This window comes from Chenopodium quinoa, unplaced genomic scaffold (genome assembly GCF_001683475.1).
Source record: "Chenopodium quinoa cultivar QQ74 unplaced genomic scaffold, ASM168347v1, whole genome shotgun sequence".
Lineage (NCBI taxonomy): Eukaryota > Viridiplantae > Streptophyta > Magnoliopsida > Caryophyllales > Amaranthaceae > Chenopodium > Chenopodium quinoa.
Genome location: NW_018745395.1, coordinates 1,700,767 through 1,712,989, shown reverse-complemented (window position 1 = coordinate 1,712,989; position 12,223 = coordinate 1,700,767). Strand labels below are relative to the sequence as shown.

General features: G+C 35.9%; 2 long non-coding RNA genes across 3 annotated transcripts; one reads left to right on the top strand and one right to left on the bottom strand.

Annotated features, from left to right (window-relative positions):
* Positions 1-390: 390 nt before the first annotated feature.
* Positions 391-1,897, top strand: LOC110712923. The gene is made up of 2 exons (XR_002509731.1): positions 391-1,553; positions 1,666-1,897. It is a non-coding gene; the product is annotated as an uncharacterized LOC110712923 (long non-coding RNA).
* A 6,732-nt stretch (positions 1,898-8,629) lies between these two features.
* Positions 8,630-9,952, bottom strand: LOC110712909. 2 transcript variants are annotated; one of them, XR_002509725.1, is made up of 3 exons: positions 9,680-9,952; positions 9,310-9,368; positions 8,630-8,894 (listed from the first exon to the last, which is right to left on the bottom strand). It is a non-coding gene; the product is annotated as an uncharacterized LOC110712909 (long non-coding RNA). The 2 variants fall into 2 exon arrangements; XR_002509724.1 differs by lacking the exon at positions 9,680-9,952 and having other exon boundaries at positions 9,310-9,417.
* Positions 9,953-12,223: the final 2,271 nt, after the last annotated feature.

Below are 12,223 nucleotides of genomic sequence, written 5' to 3'. Positions count from 1 at the left end.
TCACGCTCTTCTGATAGACGGCCCGGACACCACCTGCAAAACACAAATATTCTTTTGTCGGAATATTCGCCTCCAACGGTTAAGTTAGTAACCGGGAGACAAAAAAGCTAGAGAGAGATACTAGAGAGAAGTTGGAGCTGTTTTTAATGCTCTATTGAATGTTATGTCACAATCCACCCCTCTCATCCTAAATTATTGGGGTATTTATAGTGGTGGGGATTTGTTCCTTTTAGGGTTAATACCCTCGAATGACGTTTTCTGATTGACGGCGCAATCAGGCATGGTCATGTGTCCTTGGGGGGTGTCGCTTTGCGGTTTTCTCAAGGATTTGAACCTCATGATGTAAGGAGACCGTTTTCTCTCTTTTTCAAGTGATCTTTGTAGGGCTTGCATAAGTGTTATCTTCCTATAGGGACACGTATCGCCCTTTGATTGGGCTACGTGTCACTATGGGATTGGTCCACGTTTTGGGGTAACTTTTACCCTAAACTAAAGTCGATTAGCACAAGTGGTCATTTGAAGTCCCATTTGTCATCCATCTTCATTTACTTTCCTTAGAGAAAGTTATTTTTTTGCTTTGTTTTGTTTTCTACATTAGTGAGTTTTATTTCTAATTTTCTGGGTTTTTCTCAAATATTCTGGGATTTTGATTTTCGTTATGTATGGGAATTTTATATTAGGGTTCTAATCGTAGGGAAGGTGATTTGGATTCATATAAATTTTTGTCATCAACTCTAGTATCAATATTAGCGCAAATTGCGAAGGTCTTTAGTTGGAAAGATGCAAAAATATCGAAAATCACTGTTCGCATCAAGTTTGAAGCGTTGGAGTGTGAGACATGCCAAATATACAAAATAGTTATGGTTTTATTTATAAAGGTTTTGTTATTTTCTCTAAATATGTGGTTTACAAATCTATGTTATTATTGTAAATGTCGTATGACTTTTTATTTATTTATTTATTTTTATTTTTATTTTTGAATAGCTCGTATGACTTTTCATTAATGATATTAATATAGTATTCTTATTCTCGTAAAAAAAATATAATAAATAACACAACATGACATTATCCATTTCTTCATCAATAAGTATATTAATAATGTCATTCATGTAAGATAAATGAGCAAGATATTGTACAGAAAACAACACACATAATACTTCAAAAAAAACAAGAGAGTAAGCCAATCCAATCACACAAGTTTCTGTCTCTAGGAAACTAGAGCCTTATCCCCAACCGCTTTCCACCGTCTTCCACCTTCAGCAACTTCATCAATCATCTTCATACAATTTCGATCATCGATCCAGAAAATAATTTAATGTTTTATAACCACTTTTTTCCTTTAATTTCCTTGTTCTTTTCGGTATTCCTACTTATTAATAAAGATTCCACTATTTTTGTTGTTCTCCTGTTTCAATTAAGATGACGGTAACTCAACCCTTCGCTCAAACAAGCCGAAGTCGCTTATCCTCAAGCCTTAATCCCTATTTTCTCCATCTTCTGGTACTGGGCAAGTTCATAGACTATAGGAATTTCTCAGAGACCCGAATTTAAAGGTGGGTTTCGAACTAGTGGATTAAATTTGGGAAAATTATAGTCCTGAAGTTTGATAGTATTTTCCTTTTTATTTTTGAGGATGTTCATGATAAAGATGCAATGCTACAACAGGTTCAGCAGCGTACCAAGAGGCTCTCTTGATCTTTACACCTTGGACTCGGGGTAAGTCAATCAGAGATATGAAATTTAACGAGGCTGATATTTGGGTTCATCTCAGTGAGGAACCTCTAAACTTATGCGAGAATAATGTCGTTAATCCAATGCTTGCTCTGGCTTGGAAAATTCTATGTATTGATGAACCCCATATAGGATTAATTAGATGCTTGGTTAGAGTAAAACTCCACATTCATGTTTTGGAACCGTTATTATCCGGATTTTACTTAGACCTTGGACGACAATCTCAGTTAAAACGGATTATTTGCAAACAAGAGAATTTATTTATTTTGTGCTCTAAATATAATAGAGTTATGATAGGAATAGTGTCCTTCGAACAAGTGTATTATTCCGATAAAGGGTCCGGAATTATTAGAAAGCTAATTATTCAGTGAGGTCAAGTGATCAGAATGCCTAGGTGGAGGTCGCTTCCGATTAGTAATATTAATGAGTAATTAATATTACAGCTTAATCTTGACTGAACCCTTTGGGTCACACCCAAGCAACTAATGAACCGACACGACGAATTAATTTAGAAGGAATTAATGAATCGCTCGAGTATTGTGAACAAAGATGTCGGATTCTAAGCTTAGCGTCAAAACCGAATCTTAAAAGTCGAGCTAATATTTAGGAATTGGCGAGACGAGAAAATGCTTCAAGTAATAAGTCAAAATCCTAGTTGCGCAAAAGGCTAGGGAAGCGCGCCAAATACAAGTGCGCCACGTGGCAGCCACCAAGTGGCAGCGCGCCACGTAGCAGCCACCAAGTGGCGGTGTGCCACATGGCAACGCGCCATAGTGGCGGTGTGCCATGTTGGCAGCCACCATATGGCAATGCGCCACGTGGCAGTGTGCCACGGTGGCAATGTCATATGGAAACGGGTCGCGAACCCGGGTGCGGGTCATGGATGCGGGCCAAAAGGTGGCAGCCCAATCGAACCTAACTTGGGGCTCAAGGTTGGGTGCCACATGGTTAAATCACAATGCATGTGAGCTGCATTGGGGAGCAAGTGAGGAAGTGATCCTCACCTAGCCATGTGACACTTGTTACATTGTTATTCCTTGGTTTATTTAACTAAGGATTGAATTTAACATTCTTTCTTTGCGGGATCTTTTTGTGAAAAAGTCCCACATTGAAAGATGAGTTGAATTCACAAGGAAGCACTCCTTATAAATATCCAAGGCATACCTTGGGATTGTTCAGTTGAGTAAGGTGTTAGAAAAGGCATCTTCATTGAGAAAATCTTTAAACACATAGAATTACTCGAGTATTAGGTCGGGCTTAGCTAACCTATAAGCATTGGACCTTGTCGGGGTCGAGTTGCGGGTGGATTTTTGTAGGAGGTATTCGCGCGAGCGATACTAAAAGCTTTCCCAAGTAAGAGCTCGGGTTACGAGCGAAGCACGCGTCATTGGTGTTAATCTTTCCTTAATTCTTGTTGTTTAAGTTTATTATATCTTGTGATTATATTAATTGTGAGTGAGCTCTTGGCTCGGGTTTTCTTTCGCGATGAGTTGGACTCATCAAAACCCAACAAGTTAGCCATAAACAGAATACTTGCCCTTTAAATCATTAAAGGGCTACTCCTATTTGATAAGAACGGGTCGTGTAACTCTGCTACTTTGCTCGCTTAGAATCTCTCTAATACGAATATTGGCCTAAAGAGAACAGAGAAATATAGAACAACCGTAGTGAATCTCATGAGCTTTTTCAAAAACATCGACCGACCCCGACCCCATAACATGCAACCCAACAAAAGATACCGTGAGTTTGCTACTCCATTTTTCTCACCCTTGAAAAAAAAGAAACCATAAGCAGAACCAACAACCTATATTAAATTAAACTTGCATTGTTCCAAATGAACTGTACCAAACACCATCGTAACCTAATATATTAGCCCACAAAAAAACCTTTACACGCTCCAGTAAACAACAATATTGCCCTGACACCTATCCACCATCACCTTCCAATACTACTACCCAATCTGCTCAATTTCCTCGACCCTCGAGGTTAAACACTCTTAAATGGCCAAATACCTCTATCTCTTCGTCAGTTTCATTGCATAAGGGGCCTCGAATCCCTTCACCATTAAAAGGATTAATTCATTTTGGCCTAAGAAGATATCGACCTCGGGTGAGAATTTAATGCTCTACTCTGATGAAAATTTAGCGAAGGCTGCTTCTACTAGGTGTTTCTCATGTCTCACTGTTAAGAAATGTAAAGGCATTGGTACTTTTTCTCCAACTTTGATGTCTCATTCTAGTTCTTTGGCCGCCCGTTTAAGGCCACCATGCAACAGATGAAGATTCTGTCTTGGAATTGTAGGGGATTGGGTCAGGTGGACTCCTCTAAAGTTCCTTACATCGCGTCCTTAGTCCACTTTTATGGTGTTGATATTGTATTCTTAGCTGAAACTATGGTGTTTGTAAATTCTGTAATGCACAAGTTATCTTCCCTGTCATGTTCAGGTTTTATGGGTGTTAATTTAGCGGGTCACAATGGTGGGCGTTGTGTGTTTTGGTTTGCCCCGATTGTGATTAGGCCTCTTTAAGTTTCTCTACATGTAATATTGTGTCGAGTTGTGGAGATTTTGGTAACAAAACATGGCATGTTTCTGTATGGAGCGCCTCAAGTTTTTGATAGTATGACTGTGTGGTCGGAAATTTTTGATATATTAGCTACTTATCTGAATGTTGTGTTAGTTGGCAATTTTAACCAGGTTGAATATTTATCGGATAAGGTCGGAGGTAATCTGGACATTCCTGACCATCGTGATTTCATACAGTGGAAATTGGACAATGGGTTACTTGAAATACTGTTTTTTGGACCGTCTTTCACTTGGACTAATAGAAGAACACTTATGGACCCCACCTTTGAGAGATTAAATAAAGCATTGGCTACTTCCCACTGGCTTCAGGATTGGCTAGCTACCTCTGTTCATCACCAACATATTTTGTTTTCTAATCATGTAGCTTTGTGTGACTCTTTGTCTTATGGTAGTTATAAACGGCCTTACAAAATTAAAAACCGATGCCTACACTTTATGGATGTTGCTGCTGTGGTTCGGACTATTTTTGTAGAACATATCCCTAGATCTATTATGTTTTCATTATAAAAAAGGCTTTATGTTCTTCGTCATTGTCTACTAGCTTAGTGTGTTTCTCATAAAAAGGCGTGGGGCATTGTAGACACCCAAATGTGTCTCCCAAAAACCAAACCCAGTGATGAATACCTTTTCACGTCATTTGATTATCGAACGAAGTGAAAGTGTGAAAAGTCTAGCAATGCGGTTGTTTTTTATTAAAATGTCTCTTTTTCTGTTTTTGACAATATACTTTGTTTATGAAAATAGCCAATCCAATTTAGTTTAGTCCATGATAAGGGTCCAATAATGGTGTAGTTGGATTGATCTCGCAAAGAGCTTTCCAACAATATATTATAAGCCCAATTTCGATGAATAATAATGAGGAAGTTATGGCCAAAATACTAAATTGGACCCGAAATGAAATTTATATGCGGCTCAATGATCTAGAGGAGGGCCTATTTGATTATTATTCCTAAAGTTATTAGGATTGACTATAATCTTCTAGAATAATCTAGAAGGTTCTTTTAAATTCTAATAATATTAGGATTGATAATTATATTTTAAAGAGTTTTACTTGGAATAAAACAAGTGTTTTATGATAAACCCTGTTTTAATTTGATAAACGTGGAATTTGCTGCTTAGTCATATTAAGAAGAGGATTTCGCGTACAAAGCGCGTTTTATTTCTGACTCAGCGCAAGACGACAAGCCTGTCAACGGAAGACAAAGTCTTTCGCCTGGCGCTGGCTCCTGTCGTTCGCGACAGGAGGTTTTTTTATTCCGAATGGAACTTGATTTCTTCTCTATCGGTTTTCGAACTATTTTTCTATAAATAGGGTCCTAGACCTCCATTGTCACAGGGACCAACAATCAACAATCATCTAATTCTATTCTCTTATCTCTAAAAGCTTATAAGCTTATTCTTTCTTGCTCTTTCTAAGCCCTTCTACACCTTTTTACAAAATACAATATTCCTCATTTGCGAGACTTGGACACATCTAGCCAAGTTCGAAGTTGCCTTTGCCCTAGACGTGAAAGGTTGATAATTTCTGAGGGTTTGGTCCCAAATCTCTATTTCAATTATTTAAATTAGTTGTTTGGTTTATTATTTTCCTTGAAATTACTAACGTGGGTATTTTGTTATTCGAAAGAGATTCGAGGCAACCAAGTAAGTAATTTAATTATTATTATTTTGTCATAGAAAGCATGCTTTAATAATTTTTATTCATAGTATCATGTTAGGATGTTTTTATTGCTTCCTAGTATCATGTTTACGATATTAACTAATACTTTTAATATCATGTATGTTTATAGTATCACGTTTAGGTTACTTCTTATTCTTTCTTCTATCATGTTAGGGATAAATATCTTTATTGTTTAGTAACATGCTAGGATTTGTTATTAATCTTGTTAGTATCATGTCTAAGATCTTGCTAATATTATGTTTTGATGAGATTAATATTATTATGCTTTATGATAATTGTTCTTATTATCATTGTTGCTTGATATATTATTGTTATTGCTTGATCACACCTTTTATGCATGTTTAAAGGGAATTTGTAATTGCAATCACGCTTAATAAGATAATTTATAATCTTAATTAGGCTAATATGATTATAATTCAAGTGATTGCCAATAATAGATTTGTTTGTGCATTAATATTAAACCAACATAGATTAAACATGTTTAGGGTTAACCTATTGATTGTGCATGAATACGAGAAGAATAAAGAATAAGCCTATTTTTAGGGCAGGTTCAATCTCTTTTAGGTTGGATTTGTACCTTCATCCCCGAATATCCAATCATGGTTCCATACCACTATGGAGTTAGCGATCTCATGGATCGTGAAGGGGTGTAACCTTCACCCTGTGAACGATTTACAAGTTCCTAAAACTTGTTGGCGACTCTTTTACTCTAGCTTCCTTCCCTTTGGACTCCACCATACTTAAATGTATGATCACAGTGGGGCTCAACTGTGGGATGCTTGAAATATTCCCTACAGGCATTGATTGGAAAGCTTTGGTTGCAGATGTCACTAATGCTTATTTTAATCTTAATTCTCAGAGTATTGGTTGTTTGTTTAGCACTTTTAGAATGGAAAATATTGAAGACGCTCAGGCGGCCTCTCTTTTTTGGAGACAACGAGCAAAAGTGAACTGTGATGCATTTGGTGATGAGCATACTCGGTTGCTTTTTTTGCAGTCCAGGCTCGATGTTAAAAGAACATTATTCTTGGACTTAAGGACAACGACGACTCTTGGGTTTCAAATGCGGGGGACATTCGTTCTTTGGTTCTGGATTTTTACAGGTCACTATATAGTAGGCATTCAGATAGGCCTTCAGTTTCTTGGTTCCCTTGGGGATTCCCTTCACCTCCCTTCTTTGTCTAACAGACATCATCAGTCCTTGCTAGCTTTATTTTCAGTTGATGATATTAGGCAAGTGATGTTTAGTATTGCTGATAGTAAGTCTCCAAGTCCTTATGGTTTTACTTCAGCTTTTTCAAGACCTATTGGACTGAGGTGGGTGATCATGTTGTGAATGCGGTTCAGCTCTATTTTGCTCAAGGTTATTTACTTAAGGACTGGAATTGGATGTTCTTAGTTTTTCTCCCTAAAGTAGATCACCCTAAGCTTGTTTCTCAATTTAGATCGATAGGTCTCTGTAATGTCATTTATAAATGCATATCTAAGTGTCTTGCTCGTCATTTGCGTTGGATTTTTCCAGACATAGTTTCGGATTTTCAGAATGTCTTTGTCCCTTCATGAGATCCTTTGACCCTTCATGGTAGGTTGATGTCTGATAATTGCTTGATGGTGCATGAGATCCTGTCATTTATGAATGCTTCCAAAGTTAGGAAATGTTTTTATGCAGCCTTGAAGCTAGACATAAACAAAACTTATGGAAGAGTTAAGTGGGACTTTATATGTCGGGTTCTTCAGGTTTTTGGGTTTCCTCTTGTAGACACCCATTTGTGTCTCCCTAAAACCAAATCCAGTGATGAATACCTTTCACGTTGAATCATAATCGAATGAAGTGAAAGTGTGGAAAGTCTAGTGTTGCGGTTAGTTTTAATTAAAATTCTCTCTTTCTGTTTTCGAAAACCTATTTTATTTTATGAAAACAGTCAATCTAGTTTAGTTTGTTCTGTGACAAGGGTCCAATAATAGTGTAGTTGGATAGGGCTCGAAAAGAGCTTTCCAATGATATATTATAAGCCCAATTCCGATGAATAATGAGGAAATTATGACCAAATTACTAAATTGGACCCGGTTTGATCTTTATATGCGGCGCAATGATCTAGAGGAGGGCCTATTATGAATTATCACTAGTACAAAAAAGGGCTTAGGGAACGGTTGTAATAGGTTTTAAAGAACGCTTTAGGACCGCTCTTCTGCTAAGCGATGTATAAAGTATTGAGAACAGGTCAATAAGGCGTTTTATATACTAACAAATAGAGAACGGTTGTTAGTCACAACCGTTCTCTTTTTCCTTCCTATAATCGTACAATAATGAAGGAAAATAGAACGGTTTAGAGTACTCAACAGTTCTATATTGCATTACAATAGAGAACTACTAAGTTAGATAACCGTTCTCTAAAGTTTTTTTTTATATAAAAAAATATATTGCATTATTTTCCTGCTAGCTGTATTATTCCTGTATTTTATTTTTGACGATATTATTGAACTTTTTTCCTGTATACGTATAATTGTTGTATTCTTGTATTTTATCTTTTACATCAAAATCTACATTTCCTGTGTAAAAGAAATTCATGATCTAGTATGTACAATTCAGTATAATAGAATTAACCAAAGCCATAAAAATATACTTCATATAATTTAAGACATCCAACAATTAAATTTAATCATTCATTTGAAAATTTGTTCTATACAAATACAAGATATATATATTTATCAAAACACCTTTCTTATTAATGTTGATAAAAATAAATTAAAAAGTATAATCTAGCTTAGATATACCAATATCATAGATCTTCAATCCAGATAAATCATCAATGTCGTCAGTTGGTTGACGGCATCCGGTAACATATATATGAAATCCTTCTTCCCCTAAGCTTTTCGATCATTAGCTTTGTCAATATACTGCAAAATAATGTAAAATACATCGGTCTTTCTCAGTAAAAGTAAGGTTTTTTCAGTACTATCAGATTAAATCAGAGCTATAATAAGTGAAAATATAATATAGAATTGGTGAATATAAGTTTAAATCACTTTAAATAGGGTGATGAAAGCAAGGCTTATGATACATATAACGATTGTGAATTTGTGACTTAGTGTAATTAGTGAGCATCCAAAACATTGCCAACAAACAATTAATGAATTATGATGCACATCTCTCCATCTCAACAAGAGGAATAGTATCAAGATCAATATCTTCAAATCGGTTAAATCGGCTAAAACTAAGATAAAATCCTAGCTAGATCTTTCTTTCTATACTAGAAATTTCACCAAGTTTGACGGAAATTTAAAGCAACAAATGAACCTTGCTTTTCTGTACCTTAAGAGCCATGAGAGGATCAGATGCGTCATCCCCATTGTTGAAGCTTAAAGAAAGCTCTTGCAAGAGAGAGAAAGTGAGATGAGAAAGACTTAGAGGAGAGAGGAGAGAGGATTTTTTTAAATAAAAAAAGAAGTGATCTGCCATGTCATCATTTGCACGTGCCATTCCCACGCGGGACTACTGTTCATAAGGGGCATAGGTGAAACTTTTTAAGGGGTGAGGAAATCAAACTCACACATGTAATTACTTATCATGTATTCTAATGGAGCTAGCATAATATTCTAAATAAATTAGTTCAAGAAGAGAAATTCAACTTATATGAAAGAAAAAGCTATATAGAGAACAGAGTATGAAACAAGATACATACTTTATAAATGGCTGGTATTCTGCAATATCACCATGTCTTTCATTGGATGACTTAGTAAAAGTGCCTGATAACTGTTAAGATATAGATTAGTTGACATTATAGTTTCAAAAGTAGGATGCAGATATAATCAACAAATTATACTATAAGTGTCAGGGGAGGAGGGGCACTAATTCACAATCAACCAACAAGAATTTTTCCTTTAATCAACTCTGCCACCTTATCATTATTATAAATTCACTTCCATAAGATTCTGATTTCTTGCTCTTCTCTCTTCACAATCAACTACCCAAATATGTTGAAGGTTACACCCCTTAACGATCCAGGAGATCGTCAACTCCAATAGGTCTAGAACCATGACTGGTAGTTCGGGGATGAAGGTACAAATTCAATCTAAAAGAGACTGAACCTGCCCTAATAATAGGCCTTTACTTTATTCTGATCGTATTCATGTGCGCTTTCTTACTAACATGCAATCAATAGAATTAATCCTAAACCTGTTTATCTACGTTGGTTGAATTTAATGCACAAATAAATCTATTATTGGCGATCACTTGAATTATAATCAAATTAACCCTAAACAAGATTATTAATTATCTTATTAAGCGTGATTACAAGTACAAATTCCCTTTAAACATGCAATAAAGGCGTGATCAAGCAATAACAATAAAAATAACATCAACCAACATAATGATAATAATTATAATAATTATAATCAAAATAATCATAAATCATCATCATAACAATTATAATCATAATATTCATGTTAAAGCATAATAATAGCAAGATCCTAGGCATGATACTAACAAGATTAATAACAAACCCTAGCATGTCACTAAGCAATAAAAATCAAATCTTTAACCCTAACATGATACTAACAATCATAAATATTAGGAAGAACATAAAAGGCATCATACTTTTAATCATACTTGGTATTAAAGTTACCCTAGACATGATACTAGGAATTTATTGTTGTCACCCTAAACATCAAATTAAGGAAAACATCCTAACATGATACTAGGAATCAAAATAACAACCTAAGCATGATTTCTATATCATAATATCAATTAAATAATTAAAGTACTTAATTGAATGCCTCGTACCTCTTTCTAATAACAAAATACACGCGTTAGTAACTTCAAGGAAAATAATAAACAAACAATATTAAATTAAATAATTGAAAGAGAGATTTGGGACCAAACCCTCAGAAATTAAACCTTTCACGTCTAGGGCAAAGGCAACTTCGAATATGGCTAGGTGTAACTAAATCTAATGAATGAGGAATTTTTATATTTGTGAGAAGGCTAGTTTAGAAAAGAGAGAGAGAATAATCAAGAGAATCTTGATGAGAGTTGGTGAGAATTGGTGAAAACTGATGAATGAAAACGGGGTTTTTAGAACGCTATTTATAGAGAAAATTAGCCAAAAGATAAAAAAAATCAAAACAGAGTTCTGACGCGTAAAACCAAGGTTAGCGCCAGACGCTGACATTAGCGCCAGGCGCCAAGCTTAGCGTCAGGCGCTAATGCTGGCGTTTGGCGCTGACTAAGAAATCGACGCGTTTTCTAAAAATCAGATAGAAATTGCCGTACGGGAGGATAAAATCGTATTTTCCTCAAAAACGTTCTTTTATTCTGATTAAAACTCTAAAAAGTCAACAAAAGTCAATTAATCAATGCTAATTGAATTAGTAATGAAAAGAACCTTCTAGAAGAATCTAGAAGACTAAAACCATTCCTAATTGCATTAGGAATGATAAATCTATATTAGGCCCTCCTCTAGATCATTGGGCCGCATATAAGGCTCAAACCGGGCCCAGTTCAATAATTTGCCCATAACTTCCTCAATATTCATTGGAATTGGGCTTATAATACATCGTCGGAAAGGTCTTTTCAAGCCCTATCCAATTACACTATTATTGGACCCATATCATGGACCAACCAAACTGGATTGGTTGTTTTCTTAAAATAGGTTTTCAATAACAGAGAGAAGAGAAAAGAAATTAAAACTATCCGCAACACTAAACTTTCCACACTTTCACTTCATTCGATTATGATTCGACATGAAAGGTACTCATCATTGGGTTTGGTTTTGGGGAGACACAAATGGGTGTCTACAGAAGCCCCCTCTTTGACTGAGTTTGGAGAAACGCAAGTTTCCAAAACAAAAGTCAAAGTATCGATAGGGATGGAGAATGATTCTGAACGTTCTGCGATCCTAAATCATTCTTGTAATGCCGATACTTGCAAACTAGCGTTAGTTAAAACATACAAGAGAGTTAAGAAACGTATATCTTGCACCGTCGAGCACACGTCTCTGAAAGTAACCGATTTGTTGTCGTATCCTTGTTGTTTTGATGACCTCCTACAAGCTAGAGAATGCCATCTCGCTTGAAAACTGCTACGCTTGTAACCGCTTCCAATTTCGCCATGATAATATTCCACAAGCCAGGGAACACTATCGAAGATTGCTTCGCTTGAAACGATCCTCTTCCGCTTTGTGACCATCTTCCACATCTTAGGGAACACGATCGAAGACAACTTCGCT